General features: G+C 31.7%; 1 pseudogene; it reads right to left on the reverse strand.

The window, feature by feature from the left end:
- Nucleotides 1-14,683, reverse strand: part of LOC126886231 (luciferin 4-monooxygenase-like) — a 65,041-nt pseudogene that overhangs the window by 10,343 nt on the left and 40,015 nt on the right.

A 14,683-nucleotide genomic window follows, 5' to 3' on the forward strand; every position in this document is an offset into this window, starting at 1 on the left:
AAAGTAAGCAAGATACGCTCAGAACAAATTTGATCCCATTTTTTGGGTAAAAAAAACTGGTGAAAATAATCCCCTAATTAGCATCCCAAATGAAATTAATCCTTACCGCTTCACAAGCTACTTTACTTATGTATTGTTTATATGATCTGTGAGTTTGATCGGTATAAAGTGCGTATTTATAAAATGGCTTTAGTAGAAAGGGCTTGAACAAGTCACTAATCACGAGTGTATGCAATTTTTTTTTATTTGGCTTAATGCCTCGACAACTAATAGCCATTGTCATAGTACAGTGGATTTGTCCAATCAGGTACCTAGTGTCAAGTGTAATGGTTAGTGTGTGTTGAGTAAATGTCTTGTTACTTAGCAAAGTCGTCATTGTTTTTGCAAATATACGCTAATTGTATCCGAACGTCTGCGGTCCCTCCGGTGAGTACCGATCCCACTAGGATATTAACTATTTTCATTTATTAATTTTTAATAAATGAAAAATTCTCTACCCAGGGTATGCAAATTTTGAACAGTTATATCTTAACCAATTTTTATCTTCCAAAAAAGCAAAAATCTGAAATATTCAGAAAAGCAAAACCTATATTTTTTTACTGTTGAAGATTTTTGGTAACACTAATAATTTTTAAGTTATTTTGAAAAAAAATACATTATTTTTTCAAAATTTCAAAAAATTTGTTTTACTTTAAATCCCAGTGTTTTGAAATATAAGCACTGTGAACCGGTGAAACTTAAAGATCATACATATAAATAATATACTTATAAGTTTTTTCAAGATTTTCATAAATTTTCAATATTTTTTTGCCAAAAAAATGAATCAACACCATTTTAAGCTTTACTTGCTTAATTTTGATACTGGAAACTTGTTTAGAGAAAAACAAAAATAAAACTTTTTTAATATTTTAAAAAAGTTGTAATGATTTTTCACAGAAAAGTGCTTCATTTTTTGGGTATTTACGTTAAAATATTTGATATGGAATTTGTCGAATAAGAATCTACTTTTCATTAGCTCCAGTTCTGTTTATACTGGATCTACATACTTCATACATACACCGTTTTTTTTTTAAATTCTGTATACGCTATATTTTTTCTAAGAATATTTCTTCGATAAAGTACTTAATTTTGGAATTATTTGCAAAAAACCGTCTAAAAACGTGTTTTTTTGTTGAAAAATGTAAATATTCACTCGCAAATAACTCAAAAAATATTGATTTAGTGAAAAAACTCGATAGAACAAAAGTTACTTAGAATTAATCAGTTCATTCATTTCCGCACTTATTTTGAATGTATGTTTTTTCATCCCCGAAGGGGTGGCACTCATACCCAGGGCAAAATCACATATCGACACAAAATCCCTTTTTTCTTTGGCATATTAGATAGCTATGGACTATTAATGAGAAGTTGTTGCGAAATGTAAAAAAAAAGAAAAATGATCTTTTTTACATTGCCGTAATTTATTTCTGGAGTAACTACTTCCCAAAACAACATAAATATCTGTAAATTTGTTTTAAGTAAATGGTCGCTATAAAGGGGTCTACTTCTTTCCATGATGCCTTAACTTAAACCGTCACTGACTTTAGCAATCAAACATAAGTTCCCGGCGTGCGGGAAAGTAAAATACCTTGTAATACGGCATTATAATATATTATAATACATGCAATAAACTAATATTTAGATATTATTTACTAATTTATTTCAAATTTATCTTATTGTATTCATGTTTTAATGAAATTAGCGCGATTATTTCATTCATAGGAAATGCTGACCAATAGAAAGCTACAGAAATCTAAATTAAATCGATAATTTTTGATAATTTCCCGTCGTCAAGTATATTACGTCAGATGCCCTTCGTTGCTACGAAAAAATACATTCAGTGACATTAATAACAATTAATGTTTTAAAAATTATAAAAGTGATGACTTTCAACCGTCAAATTAATATTTATAACAACTGTTTGTTTAATTGTACTAATTTGTACTTACATAAATAAATTACAATAAAATTTTAGTTTTGAACTGTTTTATTCATGAAATAATCGCAACAAATTGCACTCGATCTCTAAAATTAATATAGAATTTTTGCCCTCGTGACACTTTAGACATAATTTCACTCGCATTCGGCTCGTAACATTAAAACTGTCAAAGTGTCACTCGGGAAAAATTCAATAATTTTAGAGCTCTTGTTCAATTACTACTGATTATTTTATTCATAGGAGATTCTGATCAATAGAAAGATACAGAAATAAAAATTAAAGTGATTATTTCATTCATAGGAGATTCTGACCAATAGAAAGCTACAGAAATCTGAATTAAATCGATAATTTTTGATAATTGCCCGTCGTTAAGTATATTACGTCAGATGCCCTTCGTTGCTACGAAAAAATACATTCAGTGACATTAATGACAATTAATGTTTTAAAAATTATAAAAGTGATGACTTTCAATCGTCAAATATTTATAAAAACTTTGTGTTTAATTGTACTAATTTGTACTTACATAAATAAATTACAATAAAATTTTGGTTTTGAACAGTTTTATTCATGAAATAATCGCAACAAATTGCACTCGAACTCTAAAATTAATATAGAATTTTAAAGCTCTTGTGCAATTACTACTGATTATTTCATTCATAGGAGATTCTGGCCTACAGAAATCTAAATTAAACTGATAACTTTTTTGATAATTGCCCGTCGTCAATCATATTACGGAGATGCCCTTTGTTGCTACGAAAAAATACATTCAGTGACATTAATGACAAATGTTTTAAAAATTATAAATGTGATGACTTTCAACCGTCAAATATATATTTATAACAAATGTGTGTTTAATTGTACTAATTTGTACTTATATAAATAAATTACAATAAAATTTTGGTTTTGAACAGTTTTATTCATGAAATAATCGCAACAAATTGCACTCGATCTCTAAAATTAATATAGAATTTTAGAGCTCTTGTGCAATTACTACTGATAATTCGATGAAATAAAATTATTTTGACATAATATTTAAAAGTCAGATCAGTAGACAATTACAATGGTTTTGAATCATCGTCATGGGAACCAATATCGTCATCGTGGTAACTCATTATATTGAAAGTTTTCTCTCTGCCAACTCCTTCCATCGATCTCTATCCTAGCAATATACTTCCAATTTGCTCCAGCTATTTTTTTATATCATCTGTCCATCTCATATGTGATCTTCCTCCTGGTGGTTTACCTTCGTAAGGTCTCCAATGTTGTATTGTAGCATTCCAACATTGGTCTTCTAGCAGTGTGGCTTACGAAGCTTTATTTTAGTTTGAGAATATTTGTTGTTCGTCTTTTGATTTTGATCTTACCCAGTCGTTCCTCTTTTTATCTGACAGTCGTATATCTAACATGGTATTTTCTGTTGTGGCTAGTTTATTCATATTTGCCTTAGTTATGGTCCAGGTTCGACATCCGTATGTCATGATAGGAAGGATACAGTGGTTGAACACTTTGTTCCTCAAGTACCTACTAAGGAAAATCGTCATGTGGTCATACATCTCTTTCTTTCATAATATGAGCTGCACACACAATAGAAATCGAAGTTTTTCCTATTTCCAATAAACGGAAACATATTTAACCTAATTTTAGAGGAATACAATATAAATGACGTGAAGCTTATCCTTCATGCTATGGCATGCTGGACGAGCCATACAGTCTGTAGTCAACACCCCGAAGTATGAGCGGGAACACAAAGAGTACCAATACTCATACGCTTATGAAACGCACCTGGCGGATTATAAGGGCCTTCACATTTTACTCTTCTTCAACTTGTCTTGAGTGAAATGTCTTTAATCTTTTCTATCAGCCTCTCTTGGCTAACTCTTGTTTTTTCCGACCCCGAATGGTGATTAGGTTTCCGAAAGCAGACGGGTCACTATATTTCTTTCTACTACAGATTCTTTCCATATACACCTTTTTTCCCTCCCCATCTTACCCAACAAAATATGGAGAAAACCAGATGCAAAAAAACCGTAAGTTAAGGTGGAAGCTATCGTGCTAAAAACTGAATGGTCGCACGTCACGCGGCCGCTAACGATGCTCTTGGGACACCGGGCGAAATCCCATTGAAAATTAGCCTTGTTCCTGTACGCGGGGCTCTACAGGAATCGACAACGATCCCCAGCTACTTGTGGGAATAAATATAAATACTCACCAACATGCAAGGCAAGCACGGTGTTTAAATGCCACAAACCCGACCAGTGTAAACCAACCCCATTCAAAGTGCGTCAAAAATATAAACCTCAACATCGCCACATATAATGCTCGGTCGCTCTCTATCGAAGAAAGGTTCGAAGAAATGGAGGAAGAACTTGCAAAAGTGAATTGGGATATTGTGGGTATCAGCGAAGTTAGAAGAAAAGGAGAGAATCTTATCTCACTCCCATCAGGCCATCTGTGGTACTACAAAGGAGAAGAGGAATCGACAGTCGGAGGTGTCGGCTTCTTTATTCACAAAAGAATTGCGAACAGAATTGTGTCAATAAACCAAATATCAACAAGGGTGGTCTACTTAAACATCAAAATGAGCACCAGATATATCCTAAAGTTCATTCAAGTGTACGCACCTACTACAGGCCATTCAGACGAAGAAGTCCAAATATTCTACGACCAAATACCCTGTGCAGTCAAGGAAAATCCTGGCCACTTCTTAATAATTGGCGGTGATTTCAACGCCAAAATAGGAACCAAGGAAGACCCTTCTGAAATAATATTCGGAAATTTTGGAAGCGAAGGCAGAAATGATAGAGGCAAACAACTATTAACTTTTCTTTTGGAAAACAATCTCTATCAAATGAATAGCTTCTTTAAAAAGAAAAATCATAGAAGATGGACCTGGGAAAGTCCTGATGGAAAAACAAGGAACGAAATCGACTATTTCTTAACAAACAAAAAAGAATTATTTAAAGACGTAAATGTGTTAAACAAGCAGTGATCACAGGTTAGTAAGAGCTAAAATAACGATATCGATCGAAAAGGAAAGACTCAAAATGATAAATAAGAAACACCCAGAGAAATGGGCAAAACCAACTAATATTCAGGAGTTCGAAAAGTATATTAATGATACACTGAAAGATACAACAACAACAGACATTAATATATTGAATAAACAAATAATCACCACAATACAACAGGCTCAAACTAAATATTGTCCAACAAACCAAAAAGATGAAAAACTAAGTCAACCTACTAAAACCCTTATAGAACTAAGACGACAGATGAAAGGAGATACCAGTTCAAGCAAAGAAGCGCTAAATCAAATAAATAAGACGATCACAAAGGCAATAAGAAAAGACATAAGAAACTACAATGTAGAAAAAACAAAACAAGCAATAGAGCAAAATAAGAACATGAAAGTTTTGAAGAAAAGCGTACAAAAAGGAAAAAGAAATCAACAAACTAAGAAACAGAACTGGAAAAGAAACTACAAACAGAGATGAAATATTAACAATAGTCGAAGAGTTCTACACAGAGTTATACAAATCAAGAAAAAAAGATGAAAATACGCAACGTCCAATTACAGTAAAAACTGGGGTATTAAATCAAGGATCAGATTTAATGCGCGTTATAAAAAAATCAGAAATCAAAGAGGCTCTGAAGAAAATGAAAAATAATCGGACCCCAGGCGAAGATGGAATAGTATCAGAAGCACTAAAAATTGGAGGAAACAGACTGGAACAACGCTACTATGATTCTATTACACAAAGAAGGAGACAAAGCCAATTTAGAGAATTACAGACCGATTAGCCTCCTCAGCCATTTATATAAGTTATTTACGCGAATAATAGTTAAGAGAATGGAAAGAAAGTTAGAGACTTATCAACCAAGAGAACAGGCAGGATTCCGAAAAACTTACGGAACAAATGACCATCTACAAAGTATAAAAACCCTAATAGAGAAAATAGTGGAATACAATAAACCTCTAGTTCTAGTTTTTATCGATTTTCATAAAGCCTTTGACACAGTTGAGCTTAGCAAAATATTACAGGAGCTTAAAGAATGCAAGCTAGATTATAAGTATACAAAATTATTACACAAAATATACTTAGAGGCAACAACCACTGTCAAATACATACAAACAGTAATCGCACAAAAATAGAACGGGGGGTTAGACAAGGAGACCCAATGTCACCTAAACTTTTTAATACGGTCTTAGAACATGCTTTCAAGAGTTTGGATTGGAGGACAAAGGGAATAAAAATAGATGGAGAATACCTAAACAACTTACACTTCGCCGATGATATAGTCATAGTAGCTGAGGATCTAGGTATGGCAAGAGAGATGGTACAAGAACTCATTGTGGCTACAGAAAATGTGGGTTTAAATATAAAAATCTCGAAAACAAAAAGAATGACAAATATGGTACCCAACCAGAACATCAGTATTGTTGGGAAGGAAATAGAACTCGTAGATAGATATAAATACCTGGGACATGAAATTACGATTGGCAGGAATAACCAGACTCATAAACTGAAGAGAATAATAGGTCTTGGGTGGGCAGCATTTGGAAAACTGAGAGAAACTTTTAAAAGTGAGTTGCCCACATGCCTAAAGAGAAAGGTATTTGATCAGTGCGTCCTCCCTGTCTTGACGTACGGATCAGAAACACTTACCTTAACTAAAGCCTCGACTAGCAAACTAAGAGTCACGCAGAGAAGGATGGAGCGGTCAATGTTAGGAATAACTCTGCGAGACAAAATCAGAAACGAAGAAATCAGGAGAATAACAAAGGTGACTGACGTCATCGAGAGGATAGCCAGGTTGAAGTGGAGATGGACAGGACACATAGCCAGAATGACAGATGGGCGATGAGCGAAGAGGTTATTGGAATGGAGGCCAAGAGAAGACAAGAGAAGCGTCGGTCGACAGCCTACAAGATGGACTGACGACTTAAGAAAGGTAAATAAAAACTGGATGAGAGCGGCGCAGTATAGATGGGGTTGGAAACGAGGGGAGGAGGCCTATGTTCAGCAGTGGACTTTTGAGGCTGGATGATGAATATAAACGACTTTCTGCCGCAAACAAGCAATGGATATGTTGATGCAGCCTACAATGCAAACAAATTCTTATCCTGCTCAAGGAGATTCCGTCCTTTTAGTCAGGTCGCTAAAAATTCTCAACAAAATATGTAATCCGAGAAAATAATTTTTCCACCTACCTTTACCGAAAGTATTCTTTTTCGGACCTGATTGTAGGAAGCAAAGTTGTACTTTTCCTCCCTAGGGAGGAAAAGTAAAAAGTGACGTCATGAACTTTCATTCATGAAAATATAACTTATTGACGCCCTGTACAGTATCTACTTTCTATTACGTAAGTATCTATAGATTTTAACGTTTATTTGTAGAACTTTGCAGAATGGTAAAAAACAGTAAATTGTTATTTTGATTTAACAATGTTTACATTAATAATTTGACTTGTGTTTGACAGTTGACAGTTATATTGTACCTATTTGTTAGTTTTAGTTCCAATAAATTTTGTTGGTTAGTTACATAAATAAATTAAGTAAAAATGAAAAAATGAGTTGTTATTTGAGGAAGGTGGAAAAACCATATGTATAACATGGGAGTAAAGTGCCTTTTCCTCCCTTGAATGATTACTGCCCTCCGCTACGCGTCGGGCAGTAAACTTCATTCTCGGGAGGAAAAGTAGCACTTTCCTCCCTTGTTATACAAATAGCTATAATACATGTTCTTGTATTATCAGGATTTAACCGGGTCGTCTAATTATTTATCCGTATAAATAAACAAACATTACCTGAAATCCTTTATACTTGATGAGTTCTTTTAATCTATCAACTATAAAAATGAAATTATTCTCATCATAATAACCAAGGTCACCAGACTTGAGCCATCCATCTGCAGTAAAACTGTCTCTTGTCGCCTGCTCATTTTTGTAATAACCTTTCATCATTAGTGGCCCTTTTATACAAATTTCGCCTACTTTGTGAGGCCCGAGCGACTTTCCTGTTTCTGGGTCTCTAATCTTAATACTGGTAAATGGTGAAGGAGGTCCGGTAGAACCTTCTTTGTTCACGGCATCGGATATACTATACCAAGACATGCTGCCAAATATTCTGTTAAACCATATGTTTGAACGATTGCTTCGATGTTCGGTAGTCTAAAAAAATGTTTAATTCTGCGATATAATAATAACAACTTAATTATACGCTATTAGACGCTAAGTAAGAAATAGAATACAAGAATTGAAAATTTAAAGAAAACTCTCAGTGAAAATGACAACAAATCATAATACAAAAAATTACATTTTTATAAAAAAGAACTTTTTTTATAATAAAACGGTTTTGTTATATACAAGATACAGCATGTTTCGAAAGAATAAAATATGAATTTTTAGTAGGTGTATTAACTGTTAAAATTATAATTCCAATAATTACACTGGTATAAAAAAGTTACACCTACTTTTTAAATGACACCTTTTAAATTACTTTATTAAAGAATTTTATATTACTTTTTATAGTCAATTAATTATGTACTGTAGAAAGGAACTACAACGTTAACGGGGTTTTATTGTTTCATATGGTCAATGAATCTCTCTATATAAAAAAACCGCGGAGTGCTACCATTTAAAGGGGTGCGTTTTTGAGAAATGGGTGAATTAGTCCCTGGGCACAGGTTACATTAGGGTGAGTTCTATGCACTTTTGGTACAAACACGTCTACATAAAATTTGTTCCTGGTTAAATTTCCTATGTAAATACAACTTTTAAAGTCAAAGATACTTTTTTTTATAAAAATATATTCAAAAGAAAAAGCACAAAGAAACCCAAAAGCAAGAAATTTTGTTTTTTGTCCCATAACTTTTGTCCACGGGGATATAGATATAGACATTGCTTCATAAAAAAAAACTTACATATTTTCTCTTTAAAACGATGTTTAGTAGAGGTCATTAGGATTTACAGTTTTCGAAATATGATTTTTTTAAATTCGCCACTCACAGCAATTTTGGGCAATTTTCCTTGTTATTTCGCAAATATTGTTCTGTAACTTTTTTCTACGTAACTTTAGGCACATGCAATGGTACACGTAAGAGGAATAGAAATCAATTACCTTTAAAATGTTCTACTGTATAATGTTGTACGACTTGTTTTAAGAGGTTATCTTTTTTAAGACTTTATACTTTTAACGAGTTTTTATATTTTTTACGATTATTTTTTAAATTTCCCATTATAACTTTTTTTTCTACATTTAGGTATATATTATATAACAAAAAAGAAAGCTTATTCTGTTTACATTAAAATAGTATATTATAAAAAATTCTAAGATTACTTTTGAATAAGATATGCTTTTTCAAAATGTAATAAGTGCTTGCAACGATTTTTGATTTTAGGATTATTTTTTAAATTCCTCATTATAATTTTTATTATGTGATTGTGTGTTATGATTGAATCTTATTTTTTATAGGTAATACTTTGGATCCACTTGACTCGGTCGGGCAAACTTCAAAATATGGATAATTCCAATATACTGTCAAAGCTCATGCACCACAAACTTTGCTTGAAAAAATAGCCTGTAAATGTACCAAAGGATGTACAAAAAACTGCGGTTGTAGAAAGATAGGAATTAGTTATTCAATATTCTGCAAAGGGTGCATGTGCATGGGTGCCCATGGGAACTCTAAGATAACTGAGGTATCAGAGGAAGATATTGAAGCTAATGCTAACGAAGAGATGGACTTTTATTTTGAAAATTTTTTAAATGTCAACGTTTAAATAATTTTAACTAAAGTGATGTTTTCTAAGACTAATGTTTATGTAATTTTTGTAAAAGGAATCATTTTAAATAATACAGGTAAAAAAAATATCAAAGAATCACTCGGTTTCCATTATGTATTTAAATATAGATGATGCACCATTTTAAAGAACAGAAAGTAAGCCCTCTTTATTGAGCAATATATAGTATATTCATGTACGCTATTATACATACTATATAAAATATAATATTATATAATATATTATATAATAATATTATTTTATTTTTATATTATATTATAAAAAATCGTTAAAAGTATTAAGCCTTGAAAAACCATAATATCTTTAAAAAAAGCCGTACAACGTTATACAGTAGACCATTTTAAAGGTAATTGATTTATATTCTTGTTACTTGTACCATTGCATATACCTAAAGTTACGTAGAAAAAAGTTACAGAACAATATTTGCAAAATAAGAAGGAAAATTGCTAAAAATTGCTGTGAGTGGCGAACTTTGAAAAATCATATTTCGGAAACTATAAATTTTAATTACCTCTACTAAACAACATTTTAAAGAAGAAATATGTAGGTTTTTTTCTATAACGCAGTGTCTATACCTTTGTCCTCGTGGACAAAAGTTATGGGACAAAAAACAAACATTCTTTCTTTTGGGTCTCTTTGTGCTTTTTCTTTTGAATATATTTTTGTAAAAAAAAGTATCATTGACTGTAAAAAGTGATATTTAGATAGTAAATTTAACCAATAACAATTTTTATGTAGACATGTTTGTACCAAAAGTGCATAGAACTCACCCTAATGTAACCTGTGCCCAGGGACTAATTCACCAATTTCTCAAAAACGCACCCCTTTAAATGGTAGCACTCCGCGTTTTTTTCATATGTAGATGTCCATTGACCATATGAAATAATAAAACCCTGTTAACGTTGTAGTTCCTTTTAGCTATCTTATTTTGAATATAATCAATAGCCTATAAAAGTAACACCACTTTTTATAATACCACGGTTGTTTAAAATGGTATATACAGAGAGAGTCTGTAAAGTGGAATAAATTCAATATCTCAAATACTAATTGTTTTTTTGGAAAATTCTCAGACCCGTCGATTAGTATTTCAAATTGTCCTTTTTGACATTCAATAATAATGTATACATGGTGTCCCAATTTAGAGATATGACGTCATCGTCGATTTGCTTAAATGGCAACACTGTCATTTTGATAGCTAATTTGATAGGGTTTGTAAAGTTATACATAACTGCAAAATATCAAATTTTTATTCTCTACCATTTACAAGATAATAGAAAATAACAAAGTTATATCTGTAATTTGGAATATATTCAATAATTAAAATACTAACTGTTTTTTTGAAAAATTCTCAGACCCGTCGATTAGTATATCAAATTGTCCTTTTTGACATATAATAATAATGTATACAGGGTGTCCAATTTAGAGATATGACGTCATCGTTGATTTTCTTAAATGGCAACACTGTCATTTTGATAGCTATTTTGATAGGGTGTGTAAAGTTATACACAACTGCAAAATTTCAAATTTGTATTCTCTACCATTTAGATGATAATAAAAAATAACAAAGTTATGAAAAAGAAGTCATCAACTAATAATTGAATTTAATTATTTCAATAAATTAAGCAAAAACTCATAATGTTGCCCTCAATTATTGTCAAATTGTCAATGGGCAACGTTATGAGCATTTTCTTAATTGAAATAAATAAATTCAATTATTATTTGATTACTTTTTGTTCTTCATAACTTTGTTATTTTTTATTATCTTGTAAATGGTAGGGAATAAAAATTTGAAATTTTTCAGATGTGTATAACTTTACACACGCTATCAAAATAGCTATCAAAATGATAGTGTTGCCATTTAAGAAAATCAACGATGACGTCATATCTCTAAATTGGGACACCCTGTATACATTATTATTATATATCAAAAATGACAATTTGATATACTAATCGACGGGTCTGAGCATTTTTCAAAAAAACAGTTAGTATTTTAATTATTGAATATATTCCAAATTACAGATATAACTTTGTTATTTTCTCTTATCTTGTAAATGGTAGAGAATAAAAATTTGATATTTTGCAGTTATGTATAACTTTACAAACGCTATCAAATTAGCTATCAAAATGACAGTGTTGCCATTTAAGAAAATCGACGATGACGTCATATCTCTAAATTGAGACACCCTGTATACATTTTTATTGAATGTCAAAAAGGACAATTTGAAATACTAATCGACGGGTCTGAGCATTTTCCAAAAAAACAATTAGTATTTGAGATATTGAATTTATTCCACTTTACAGACTCTCTTTGTATATTATTTTTCTACAACCGTGTTAAAAATGCAATTTTTAGCACTCCATACGAGCGTTAAAAATGCTACTTTAAGGCACTAGTGCTTTAAAATTTTTATGGCACTGCAGTTCATATTGACCCTATAGGCAATTTTGATGTAATGTCAAAAAATATAAAAATGGAATGTCAGTCAAGTTCAAGTAAAAGTTTTTGTAGATATTGTCCTGTAATTACGTTTGTAGAAAAAATTATGTATGATATGCGTGTTAAAAAGTACATTTTTAAGGCACTCATGTGAATTGCAGAACTCGCTTCGCTCATTCTACAAACTTTCACACGCGTGCCTTAAACGCGTACTTTTAACACTTATATCATAAAAAACTATTATATTAGTCCTTTTCATGAGCATTTTTCAGTGCGTAACAAATTATAGGAAAAAGGGTAAGTCCGTGATAATGCACATTTATGACATTTATTCTAACATGACATTTTAGTTAAATCTGACAGTTGTCACATTTTGTTTTCAATTTGGAATAAAAACCATAGAGTTAAATATTAGCATAGAGAGAGTGTCATTCAGAGCGAAGTGACGACACCATCTTTTTTATTTGGATTAGTGCTGTTTCACTCTTACGCATAGTAAAGCTGCTACAGTTGTCCTCCTCTTCCGTGCCTATATTCACACTGAATGTCATCATAGATTTTCGATACATGTGTTAAAAAGAGATGCAGCAAACCAGTCCATGAGATCTTGTCGTCAGGAAGCGCGGAAGGTAGGCTCCCTCTATGTTAATATATACCTCTATGATAAAAACAAATCAAATGTGTTTCTTGCATTTATAAAATGGTATTTTCTTTAATTTGTATAGTCTTATAATTTATACAGATTATATTTGTAATATTATTATCTAATTAAAAAAAATATTTTTTTTATTATGGCGCCATTTATCGACAACTAGAATAACTAGAATAAATGTTGTAAATGTCTGTAATCAGCGACATGACCTTTTTCTGTCACATACAATTTAATGCGTTAGAAAGAAATCGAAAAACTGTGACGCACTGAAAGATGATCATGAGAAAAAGAATATATAATAATTAACTTATAAAATATGAATTTTAAGTATATCAATTTTTATCCAATGGATTCGAAACTGGTTTCTTAACTAGTAAACAGTGTTTCCGATTAGCTCTTAGTTTTTATCAAAATTAAAGTGGTTTTACTTGTTAGAAAATTATCAAAGTTGGTATAATAGTGTATTATATAGTGCTTAATCCGATTTTGGGATCAAACTGTAAGTTAGATCATCTTTATTACTATTTTTTAATCAACAAACACTAAACAACGGTTATAAATACCAGTAACGAGGTAATTAAGTAGCTTAATTACTAATGAACCTGTCCAAGCACAAGGGCCGTAATCAGGCAACATAGGCCCAATATGCAGGAAATTTCAGAGGAGAGATCTTCTGAACTTCAAAATTCTCAAGATGTCATTAATCCATCCAATCAATCAAAATTATATTCAACCGCTCTGACTCAACCTAACAAAAAATTCGCAAGCAAAAACCAAGCCATTTTATTCAATTCACTTCCAAATACAAAAATTGAAGATTATTTAAATGCCATAGCAACTAAAGTCGATCCCAATAAAATTCTCGCCATTTCCAGGATTGTAAATGATCGTATTTGCGTATATTTTACTACTGAAGAAACAGTCACCGAATTTTTAAGAACAGATAATGGAACAATAGTAATCAATCAGGAACGTATCCAAGCCAGGAAGTTAGTCACACCAAGCGAAAAACTGATAATTTCTAATGTCCCCCCATCAATACCTCACAGTATTATAGAGACTCAACTACAAAATTTTGCAATTCATCAAATAACTCCATTGGATTTTCTAAGAATAGGTACAACTAACTCTTTATTTAAGCATATCTTGAGTTTCCGACGCTATACTTACATTTCTCCTAAAAATCTGGAAAATATTCCTGAGTCTATATTAATTAACTATGAACAAATCAATTATCGAATTTATTTTTCACTTGAAAAACAGTCTTGTTACATTTGTAAAGAACAAGGTCATCTAGCCTCTCAGTGCAAAAAAAATACAAACACTCAAACATCTATCGAAAATTCATCACCTACTGCTCAACCAAATTATATCCAAAATTGCCACCCTATCATAACAGATGCTCAGCCAACTATCCATCCTTCACAATCTTCGCAACAATCCACCAGTCCACAATCAAAAGAAACAACCAATACTTCTCTATTTGATTCAAATCCCATTCAAACACCTATCCAGCCAGATAATGTTGAAATGAATAATCACAGCCAAAATCAACCTCCTACACCCTCTGACACTCAATCGTCTAAACGAGCGGTGTCAGAAATAACGTCTCCTTCAACATCAGTAGACCAGAACCCATTTAAAGAACCTCTGCGTAAATCTAAGAAAGCAAAAACTATTCCTGAAGATAATAAGACTTTAGCAGAAGATCTTATTAAATGCACTAGTTCTTTTTTCCAAGATAATTCTGACAACGGATATTTAACCCAGGAAGAACTAATTGATTTCTTTGAAAATGCATACGGCTCTGCAG

Source organism: Diabrotica virgifera, chromosome 6, assembly GCF_917563875.1.
Source record: "Diabrotica virgifera virgifera chromosome 6, PGI_DIABVI_V3a".
NCBI lineage: Eukaryota > Metazoa > Arthropoda > Insecta > Coleoptera > Chrysomelidae > Diabrotica > Diabrotica virgifera.